The sequence below is a fragment of the Lytechinus variegatus genome, chromosome 18 (assembly GCF_018143015.1).
Source record: "Lytechinus variegatus isolate NC3 chromosome 18, Lvar_3.0, whole genome shotgun sequence".
NCBI lineage: Eukaryota > Metazoa > Echinodermata > Echinoidea > Temnopleuroida > Toxopneustidae > Lytechinus > Lytechinus variegatus.
Window position 1 is genome coordinate 14,361,206 of NC_054757.1, and position 12,493 is coordinate 14,373,698.

The window sequence follows — 12,493 nt, forward strand, 5'->3', positions numbered from 1 at the left end:
ATATTTCATCAAAATCGGATGTAAAATAAGAAAGTTACGGCATTTTAAATTTTCGCTTAAATTCACAAAACAGTTACGTGCACATCTTTAAAGGACAAGTCCACCCCAACAAAAACTTGATTTGAATAAAAAGAGAAAAATTCAACAAGCATAACACTGATAATTTCATCAAAATCGGATGTAAAATAAGAAAGTTATGGCATTTTAAAGTTTCGCTTACTTTCAACAAAATAGTTCTATGAACGAGCCAGTGACATCCAAATGAGAGAGTTGATGACATCACTCACTCACTATTTCTTTTGTACTTTATTACATGAAATATGATTTTTTTTTATTTCTCATCATTTTCATGTGAAATGACGTTTCATTCCTCCCTGAACACATGGAATTCCATTATTTTAAAATTTTGTGCTTAAGGCAAGGAGGTCCTAATCGTAAAAATTGAAATATTGTATAATTCAAACAATAAAAAAAACAAAAGAAATAGTGAGTGACATCATCGACTCTCTCATTTGGATGTAACTGGCTCGTTCATATAACTATTTTGTTGAAAATAAGCAAAACTTTGCAATGTCATGACTTTCTTATTTTACATCCGATTTTGATGAAATTTTCAGCATTGTGCTTGTCCGATTTTTTTCTCTATTGATTCAAATCAACATTTTCTGAAGTGGACTTGACCTTAAGTAGACTGATGACGTCATCCACTCACTATTTCTTTTGTATTTTATTACATGAAATATGTAATATTCCAATTTCCTCCTCATTGTCAAGTGAAACAAAGATTAATTCCTCCCTGACCATGTGGAATTAGCATTATTTTAACAGTTTATGGTCTTTCTATACAGATAGTCGCTATTAAAAGCAGGCGTAGCCGTATTTTGAAATGATGTCAGATATATCGTAACATATTAACACCTGTCACAAATAAATTTCATCCCTTATTACGTAGAGTCAATAAATAGTTTTTATTCTCATCAAATCCATGAATATCAAAATACATGTATATGATACTTCATATAATGAAATCAATAAAAAAGAAACAGAGTGACAAATCATTGGTAATTTTGGTACTCTCATCTGCATAGAGTATGCATATAACATAAACCCAAAAAGAGTAACTTCCTTTACTTTGACATCTTAACATCTGCAACTTCCTTAAGTCACATCCGATGCTTTCAATGTTACTGTATGGCTGTTTGATTTTCATTTTATTCAAATAACTTAAATCATTGCTTGTGTTTTAAAGGATCATGGAACTTTGGATATAAAGAATACAGACATACAGAAAAGGGCTTTGTGCATGGTAGGACAAGGAATCATGATATGACTGCTCCATTAATACACTAAGCTCTCGTACTATCTTTTGCAGATTCTACTTTTTATTCAAATGGTCATATCCGTGGTTTTTAATTCGTGGAACTTTGCAGGAAAGTTGAGGCAACCTAAATATCCATAATATTCATGTAGTACTTTGCCTTTTGGCCACAGATACACATGGGGATTATCACGATGGAACAAGCAAATCCTTTTAATAGAAAACAGAAATCTATTTTTCTTGTCTACCCCTACCTCGACAGTATATTCTTTTGCCTACCATTTGCCCCCCCCATCCTTAAGTTCCCCTCCCCCTCCTTTCCTTTACTGCCTCTTTAATCCATAAACAACTCAATTTTGAAGATTAGGGTCCCATTATTATTCCCCTGGTTTCTTTAATGAAATCAATGGAAATACATATTCATAGTGATTTTCAGTTTAAAGAGGCGACCAAGAGAGTTGTTTACGAATCCATACGAATGAACGGGACTTGCGTCATCCTCGGTGCACGGCAGTGGAAATTTTGAAGATCGGAAAGGGGACCCCCAAGACGGAGGGAGAAATTCATGCATGTTGAGCCACCGTGAGGGGAATAAAAGAGATGGAAATAGCAGGGGGAAAATCAATAGATGCGTCTTTTCCTTCAATGCAGGAATGAGCAGGTCAGGTTTGAGGTGGAGGAGCTTGAAAAAAAAAGAGGACAAGATGCTTAGTGTGCATTTTCACACAAAAATATCCAAGCTTGAAGATAATGCATCATATTTAAGGAAATGGCCATTCAGACATATATCATAATACCCGTAACAGTACAATATCAGACAGTGTATCCACAGTGTGGAAGACAATGAGAAATCACCTTCACACTGTAAACTTGAGCATCTTAATGGCATGAATCAAAGCCTCACATTATATGAACACAAGTGCATTGACACTGTCGAGGTGTTCGCATGATAATAATAAGTCCATGCCGCTATGAGCATTTTAACAGTGTTAACAACACATCTTTAAGTAGTCAACTATGTAAACAAACTGCGTGACATAATATATTCTTTCCAGCAATGTTATCCTAACTGCTGAACAGATACTTCATGTTCTACAGATGTCAAATTCTTCAGTGCGTATAGGCTATAAACCGTTGCATGTGTTAACGCGCAGTCACCTTCAGCTGTATAATGTTCTAATTGATGGAAAAATTTGCGTGAAACTTTTATTGTTTACTTTAGCCAATGAAACATTCAGGCATAAGTGTATGTTTGTGAGATGTTTATGTCAACCTGGAAGAAGAAACATTGTGCAGATGTGTAAGCTTGGGGGACATACGACAATAATCGCTTTGTCTCCAATCATAATGCATTATGTTAACCGCTCTCTGTGAGTTTACTGTTCTGGACGAAGAAATAAACATAATTTTCATGGTATCAATGTCATCTTTCACAAACGTTTCAGAGACCCTGTGAAAAACCATGCTTTAGCCGGCTGACCATTCAGTCATCCACGAGTCGTATTATTCAGATACAAAGAGAATCATGATCCATCATAGAATACAATTTTTTATTTAAATCAATTGTGACTAATGGAGCAATGCAAGAAAGTTAAATGTATTGAACACAAAAAATTGCAGCGATTTGAGTTAAACTGCGACGTCCCATTGCAGTTGATTTGAGGACTTACACTTGACTTGCAATGGGAACCTACGTTTCTTTTGATGCCACATAAGGAGTATAAATTCTACTAGAATAGGCAGTTCACTTTTATTTTTATATATAATGGTGGATGGTAATGACATATATTTACCTGATTGCCAAGACAGTGTGAATACTTATAAGTAATCAACCAGAGGACTGAAAGCCAAGGATCCTCTCTGAGGGACCTGGTATTAAGGATAAAAGCTTTACCAAAGGGCACTATAGCGCACCAAGTTGGAATCTAACCCGACTCACTGGATTGTGAGACCAATGCCCTACCAATTGAGCTAACGCACCTCCTTAATTGCACAAATTTATTTCGCACTTCGAAGTATTTTTGAGAAAATCACTCATTGCATGCGAAATGAACTCAAACCAGTAGACAAGAGACGAAATGCAAATAGAAAAATGATACAAGTTCAACAGTAATTGCACCCGACGCAGACATCCTTCCAGAGCGTTGAGAGAGTGAGTTCCATCGGAATGCAACCTGACTTGGTTCTAACCCGTGCAGGGAAATGTTCAATTTGGAAGTGGAAAACAAGATTGAGGATTGATTGCAAAAAGAGACGAGACATAAAGCAGTCTTGAAAAGAGAACTCATTGGAGAGGTTATGCAAACTTAAGTTTGCAATAAAAGAGAAATTTCGGAAAGTGCACGAATTCATTTGGCACAATCCTTTATGTAGGCATTAAATCATATAGGCCTACCTTCTTGACTGCTACAGCAAGGGTGGGGACATATTCTGAACATAAAATCTGCTGATGTATTATGCTACAAAAATCCAATTTCAAATGTATAAGCCCTTACTCCCATACCTTAATGTAACTGTACTATATGTACACTCGATTGTTTTTGCAGAACAATTTATCTGACTTACTTTTGGCTGATTCCAGAAGCATTTTGAGTCAGTCACTACAGTGCATTAACCAGACCTGCATTGAGAAGCAAACGAAATATGAAAAAGGTCAGCAAAAAGGGACAAAAATACATCAATAACATGTTATTGAATATCACAGTTGCAGTTATGTATTATTCAACTATTTAACAAGGTCATTGAGAAGGAAACAAAATGTGAAAATGGTCGGGGAAATAGATAAGAATACAGTCATATATCATGAAATAATATGTTATTAATTACTACACCTAATCTGAATGCCTGCCTGCAAGCAAATGCCTGCCTAATCTGAATGCCTGCTTGTTATATCTCGTCTAACTTTATAAATTGTATTCTTTCCACAATTATCTATGCAAAAATAGAGCTCTGCCTATTTTCTTTTTTTCTTCTTTTCTTTCTTCTTTTTGAATTTTAGATTCTTATAGTTTAGGTCTAATAGGATTTGTTTGCATTCTGCATTTCACTTTTCGTTACTTTTTAGTGTATCTTTTGTAAATATATATATCTGTACCTTGGTTACTACAATTTTTTGTTTGCTTGTTCTATGATGTTTTAAATGATTGCTAATGTAAGTATTTTAATATTCTGGTGGCCTATGGTCTACAAGCTAAGCTTTTTAGTAGGTCACCACATTTCATTTCATCTATTCTCATGGGTGTTACTTACATTTATATTTTATAAAAAGTAGTGCATGTATTATGTACATGTATATTATCCTGTAATATTTACTTTTGTTCTTTGCTATTTGCTTGTATCACATTGATTTACTGTTGTTGTTGTTTGTTATCGGATTTGAAACGAAATAAAGATTCATTCATTCATTCATCTATTATTCAGTCATGAAACCTGATTCCAGTCAAATCAAATGTTATTAAATATCATGTTAAATAAGATCATGCTAACTTACAATCAAATAACATTATCATCTATATAGAATGCCCTAGAGATGTATTAAAAACGTGTATTTTGGTCTGTATCAATTGCCCATGCAGTATCAGTGCGTATCCCTAAAAAGGACCGAAATCCGACGAATATCCCATAGACTCCTGTACAAAATTTGCTATTGAATATAAGAGCTTATTCAACAGTTTAGGGCGCATGCGCGAATGCTTAAAAAAAAACAACGCGTACAACGATGAAAGCAATGCGATGCTCAGCACATAGCACAACTACGCTCCATGACGTCATAATGAACTATACGCAAGTTGCATGTTAACGACCAAAATTGATCCTATGAAGTGATAATGGCATAATGTGATAAGTGATATGACTTGTTAAATCAAATTTCTCCCTCTTTTTTTTTTGGGGGGGGGATAGATAATTATATTGGATGGCGTTATTTCATGAAATACCAGAAATATTCCCCTCGTTATGGCCAATATTCCACTCATCTGCAATTCATGGAATATTTTCCTAAACTCTTGGAGTATTTCTTGTATTCCATTCTGAGCCATCCAATATTATATAATCATGTTATGGAACATCACAGTTTTAATTGTGTATTAAGTAGAGCTCTATTTAATAGAGAAGATCAATAATTCATCCACCATTTTATTCAACACCAATAATCCTATTCCCCCTTTTTGTTCTTTTACTGAAGACCAAAATATGCATATCTGATTGAGATAGAGAGGCAAATAAACTGTAAGTCCAATCAAATTCTTGAAATAGACAAAAATTACTTCATTAGAAGAAACCATTAAATTGATAAAAATAAATCTACTTAAATATCAATCAAAATGTAAAAAAGTTTCTTCAGTTTTTCCTCTTTCTTCAATCAAAAACTGTAAACTAATGTAAATTAGATATTGAATCTCTTTTTATACCATTTATGGAATACATAATAATGATACAATGATACCTTCAGAACAGTCTCTAACTCTATACTTTTATTTCATTATTTTCATGAAAAAGATTAATATTGCTTTGGTTTTTGATCCTTTTACTTTTTCTTTACTGGAAACAAAATCATCTAGATCACTAAAGTATTGTGAGAGATAAAGAGAAAAAATAAACTGCAATTAACTACAAGAAAAAAGATGATCATGGACATATAGACAATTCCATCTCGCTAGCTTTGTCCTTGTCCTTTTGTTAAATAGCATAATTTTGTCTGATAAAAGCCTGAAAGATGTTATGTATACTCTTAACCCGTTGCCAACGGGAGCCGGATATATACGGTTCCCTAAAACTTATTCATGTACGGGAGCCGTATATAGTCGGTTCCGCAAAGGCTATTACTCGCATCCATTTGCAGGCTTTAAAAATACAATTTCATACTATGTTTCTGCCTTTTCTGTGTTATAATTACAATGTCCATTAATTAAACTACACATTCCAGAAAGTCATACGTTTTTACCTTTTGTTTCTATAGTTTATAAAGCATTATAAAACGAGTTATGCTTCGAAGAGAGTCCAATATTGGCGTACAGTGGGCATTGCCGTGGTGGAAGCTTGATTTCAACGATTTTCAGTTTCGCAGAACCACGTATATACCGTAATCAATAAAAGTGAGGGAAAACAATGGGAGCAGCGAAATGCAACCCAAAACGCACGCAGAGCTGCGTGCGTGCGCTGATATGATCAACGATAGATCGAAAACGATCGATACTTTATAAGATTGCTTGTGAGGTTTCAAAAAGTCCGGGGTTCGATCCCGGCCGCGGCACCTATGCCCGTGAGCAAGGCATTTAATCTACAATGCTCTTTTATCCTGCTTTTCAAAGAAATGAAAATGCTATATGCATTACTGCTAACTAGGTGTGCACTTCTTTTTTTTAAAAAAATGGCGCCGTTGATAAAATATAGGAAGAAGAAAAATCAGGGTTTCAGTTTATAACACATCGATTTTTGTTTTCTTCTTTCATTTAGGTGCATTATTTTGCCTCTTGAAAATGGCTGTCATAATATTCAACTCAATGAACTGATCAAGCTAGATCAAACTAGAAGAGAGTACACGACTTTAAGTTGATATCGATTTCTATAATCCTAAACAAAAAGTGTATACAGCTGGCTATTGAGAATACCTCGGATCGTACGTACACTCTATTTTGTTCTAACGATACGGATGTGGTAATTGATGGAGGCATGGCCCCCTTTCCTTTGAAAATCACAAAAGGGCATCCAGCGAAGGTCGATAAAGTTGCCACTTACTAACAATGTAAAAGAGTGACTTGAAAGGGAAGGATGTACGGATGAATTCACCCTTTGTCAGTTTGGTTTAACACCAAAGAGTGATAAACGCCGTGACATAGGCATAATCATGCTAATGAAGACTAATATGTGTTATTTACGATGTACAAAGTATATGAAGCATGTTTTATCCATATCAGTAATCTCATATGAATTTTCGAAAAAAATCTAAGGTTTCCCCAATTGATTTTATTCTGATTGAGTATGTTATCGTGGTTTGGTTTGACCTGCATATAAAAAAAATGTGATGCGATAGGAATCCAGAGCATGGAGTAAATATGCATTCCATGGATATATTATTCGAGAAGATAGAGGGAATGAAAAGCAGAATATATTAAAATAAAATATTTATGTTTATGTCTGCAAACAGGCCTATAATGCTTTTCACGGAACAAATGATGTAAGCCGGGTAATGAATAAGTAGAGCGCCTTGATCACAATGTTTAGTGGATATTATATGAATTATTAATCATTATCATCATGCGGCTCGTTTAATTTTTTTTAATTGCTTGTTAGAAGGGTGCGAGAAAAACGGCATAAAGCATATTGTGATTCCATATACGTCCATTCAGTTATTTGTTTCATTTTTGGCCGTACTCCATAGAATATAACAGACGTTCAACTTTGATAAAGATAAATATGAGATAAAGCAATCAGTATACATGAATTGATTAATAAAGACAATTAATTAATTAATTAGAGATAATATATATCACTTAATATGAGCTGGAATATGATATTTAGGCAGGCGAGAATGGCCTTTCTATGTATCTCTTTTGAAGCACGATCTTCCTCTTACAGTTCTCTAATTAACTCGTTATATTTGTATTTTCATCGGAGCTCTTATGGATTGTTGGCTACAAGGAAAAAGGAAGTGGAGAAATAAAACATAAGAATTATTTTAATACATCGAAATTCTGTAAAGGTGAATGTACCAGGTGAGAAATTATATACACTTACGACATTTTAGAATTATACTTTGGCAATGCAGGTTATTATTTTCAGAGTCCTTTTTCATCTTGACGAAATTGGATATTAAAACAAACTGAACGCAGGAAATAATAATTTCCGAACGGAAAGTTCCTAAAATGTTAATCAAATCATATATTGTCCGAAAATTTGACAGTGAGTGTGGCGAAACAAATGGGGGGGGGTTAAATGATGGAATATAATTTATATGCACTAGAATAAAAAAAGGGTATAAAATAGTAATGGTGTAACTTGGGTTGCGATTTCATTGCTGACCTCTATTTCTCCCCCCCCCTTTGCTTGTCAGAAAAAAGTAAAGAAAAAGTAGCGCATTTATAGTCCCCTCCACCAAGAATTCCTTGGTTCACCGCCGATCTCTGACAACTAGAATACCAGCAAAACCGAAAATGTCTTTCTGGTCACACTCATTTTTTTCCATTTTAAATTGACCAACATATACTTAAGTTATTTTTTCTTGCATTTTCCATGAATTACTAATCATTTGTTGATCATTAAATCCTTTGCACATACATGTCAAGAAAATAACCACACACGTTCTAAACTAGTGAAATAAATTGAGAATTGAGTAAGTTCACAATAAATAAAACGGTTTGCAGGGACTTATTGTATATTCTTGGATAATGAAAGAAAGGCAGAATGTCTTGTTTTTAATACAATTTTAATTACTAGAATCATTTGATACATAATATTCATTTTTTACACAAATACATGGCAACGGCTCCGTTGGATTTTAAATTAAGGAAATAATTTGGAGGTTTTTGTTGAACATTTCTCGACGACGTATAAAATCTAGAAATCATTTGAAATTGATTATGGGCCGAATATGCCGGGCACCTATCCTAATGTAGGTTCTATTTTTTAGTATGGGTTGGGCTTGGAGGGCCGGGTTTGGACATATTTCTGTGATGACGAGAATATACTCAGAAGGGAAAAAATAGAGAGAGGGCCGGGGGGCACGGAACGGGAGATGAAGAAGAGAGAGAGAGCATAACCCACTTGTCTGCGCAGTGTTGTAGTACATTTTTTTCGATTAAAAGCGCCTCGTATGAAATTGAACCCTCTCCCCCCTGCGTAAGCTACTGATTGAATAGAAGGGAAAAAAGTAAAGGGAAAATAGAGGAGAGAATATAAGTAGAGGTTGACTAGAGGTAAGGGGATTAGAGAGATTAGAGGGGGTGGCATTCATGACATATAATATTTTTTAATCGAATTAAACTATTTTTTTTTATTCTTTACATGTAAAATATTCAAATGTTTACATAACATCAATGATAACAATTATAAACATTACTATCAACACTAACAATGATAATAACAAATAATAAAAGAAAATATAACAATCGGATAATAAAAAAATAATAATAATATTGATAATAATAACAACAACAATGGTTAAGATTATGAATATAATAATGATAAGACAAAGAAAAAGATAAAATAAAAAAGCAGACGAAACAGAAAAAAGATGAAGGGAGAAGATAATGGTGATCATGGGGGATGGGGTGGGCTAACTTAAGTAATTGGATGATAAATGATAAATAATCTTCATAATAATTGTCGTATTCCACCTTGCAAATTTTAATCGAGAAGATTATGATTTCTTGTTCAGAAAGTATTACTTGTATGCATATAACGATATTTTGAAGATTCATGTTTTGGGGGGCATACTTTTAAAAGGAAATATCATATTCTTCATTTTTTTTCATTTTGCATGAAGAGAAAAACAGAGAGAACAAAATTAAGCAAAATAGGACGACGGGAGTAAAAGAATGAGAATAGGTATAAAGAGAAAATAAGACGACGAAGAAAAAAGGCGAAAAAAAGAAGCACAAGCAAATTCATAACAAGAATAAATAGAAGGGAAAAAGAAAGAGAAAACTTAGGAGATGGAGGTGTAGGATTACACAATTATCAGTGAAGAAGAAGAAGGAGGAGAAAATGAAAAGGGAGCATTATAAAAAAGGAAGAAAAAACAAGGAGGATTTCATTTGCAAGAGGAAACAAAGCAAGACTATATCAAGGGAGAAGGGGGGTCTATAAATAGGAAGTATAAGAACAAAAAGATGAGACAGAGATCGAACAAAAGAAGAAAGGAAATGAGGATGATAAGATAAGAAGAATATCGAAAAAAAAAGAATATGAGAAGAAAAGAAATGAGAATAATAATTTTGATAATAATAAGAAGATCGAAAAAGAAGAAAAGGAAGAAGAAAGGAAGGGAGAATATTATGATAATAGTAACATTATGAGAATATTATGATAATAGTAATATCGAAAAAGAAGAAGTCCAAGAAGAACTTCAAAACCCACATCACCAACAATACATTCTCAAAGAAGTCACTCTGTACGGACATAATTATAGCACTGGAGCGACAGGTGAGCTCTGAACTCCGTGCAGCCAAAACAGGAAATGAACTACGCATGCGCGAAAACTATCGATCGATCAATTCACTCATCGTGGATCGCACACACGCTTTTGTAATCAACGATCCAGCTCGCACGCACGGAACAATGGAGCTGTTCGAACTTGACATGGCCGGCTGATTAATCTCGTTTGGGGTGTTAGAACCTATTCTACTATGCCGTCGTGCACGGCTTAAGTAGTCTGGCTTCGGGCTCCCAGGAAATAAGAGCTTTTTTGCCAGCAATTGTTGATCGTTCATTAAAGCAATTTGGAAGGAAATGAAAGAGATTCACAAAGTAAATGTAAGTCATAATAATTGCAAAGCTACCTTGCACCATCTTCATGTATAATTATTCAAAATGGAGAAGTGGGTTTAAAAGGTACTAACTTCATTTTATTACTTTTGAGAAAAATGCCCCTTTTTCATAATTTTTACAGGCATCTTTGGAACAGTATATTATTTAGAAAGAGGATTTTCTCATGATTGCCTTAAAAATTAAGATTAAACATAAATCCCAGTTGTGGTAACAATGTAACAATGAGTTTGAACAGAATCCAAGAAAATGACCATGCACATGAGTAAAAATATATATGTGCCAAAATGCTCCAAGTTTAAAACATGTAAGTGATATGACAAACATAAGCACAGCATTCCAACCAGGGCCTTGTTTCATAACACTACAGCGTCAAGTGCCTAAACGGCATCAGATTCTCACTTGCAGTGTCAAATTTGATATTTGACTTTTGCCAAGCAATACATTCTCCCACAGAGTGATAACTTTTTCAGCTAATATGTAGATTTCATGACTTTACAGATAAAGGTTTATACACCAGAAATAAACTAGGTTGAGATCTGCATGGTGACAATTAAACCTTGATTTAATGACTTTCCTTGTGAAGTCATCATTTGCAGGTATTCTAACTTCGAAACCTTAATGTTCGAAGACAAATCCATACAAGAATAGAAGCTTGAAATGAATGTTTATCAATCGGAATTGATTTAGTACCTTCTGCAACCAAACTCCTCACACGTGATGGAGTGCCATGCAGATCGTACCACGCTAATTGCATCCTTTATGTATGTGTAATTATCATCTAAAAAGCCAATCATAAAAAACACTCAACTGGTGAAAGGAAGAGAAATATACAAAGAGATAGGATGAAGCAAAAACAGCAAAAAAAAATCATGGTCGAGTAAGGGGAGTGTCTCATGAAAGGAATTAGATTTAAACATTAACAAGATTCATAATGAAAAAAAAAGAGATTCAATAGAATACATAGGGTGTATGAGTGTTCTCCATTCCCAGTCATAGAAGTAAGAGTCTTTCAAATCTCGATTCCGAGGAAAATTTTAACGCCGAAAAGGGTGCATTTTGAAATGAATCAGCGCATTTCTTATGACCTTCATTACTGCGAATGCAACAAACTGCCATACCAAACATGATTGAGTTTGGAAACATCTTTAAATGTGCTCTCACGGTGGAAGCTGTGGTGATGTTAGTTTCTGAGAGCTGAGAATGTCAAGACAATCAACACATATCAGCTCCAATTTTTTACGATAAAATGTGTAGGCCTACTGCTAATCGTGTTTACATTCTTCAATTTGCTGTTTAAATTTGAGAATTGACATTGAACACAACTAAAGTCTATTTTAAAAGCTTTATAAATCAAATGAAAAAAAAACACTGAAATCGTATCAGTCTATATATCATCTACAGTAGATATCAACAGAGAGGAATGATTAATTGGAAATCAACTGCAGTGTGTTCCATGACATGATTTATAGTGATCTTCATTAAAAATCGTTATAAGCTACTGAAATCATTGCATCAGACTGGCTAAGGGCAACTTCAGGAGTGACATTCACTGATAAAACATTTTATGAAAAATGCTCAAATACTAGTTTTGTCAAATACCGTACATTTTATGGATATTTTCCTTTGTCTCCCTTCTGCCGCCCGATTCTTTCTGTAGTATTATCCCGCAGTAATTTTGTTTGTTTTCAC

At 34.2% G+C, this 12,493-nt stretch overlaps 1 long non-coding RNA gene across 1 annotated transcript in view; it reads right to left on the reverse strand.

Moving 5' to 3' along the window:
- Positions 1-1,628: 1,628 nt before the first annotated feature.
- LOC121431698 overlaps positions 1,629-12,493 on the reverse strand; it is a 64,830-nt gene continuing 53,965 nt past the window's right edge. The window contains exon 4 of the long non-coding RNA XR_005972153.1: positions 1,629-3,938. This is a non-coding gene — a long non-coding RNA (uncharacterized LOC121431698). The remainder of the gene's footprint in view (positions 3,939-12,493) is intronic.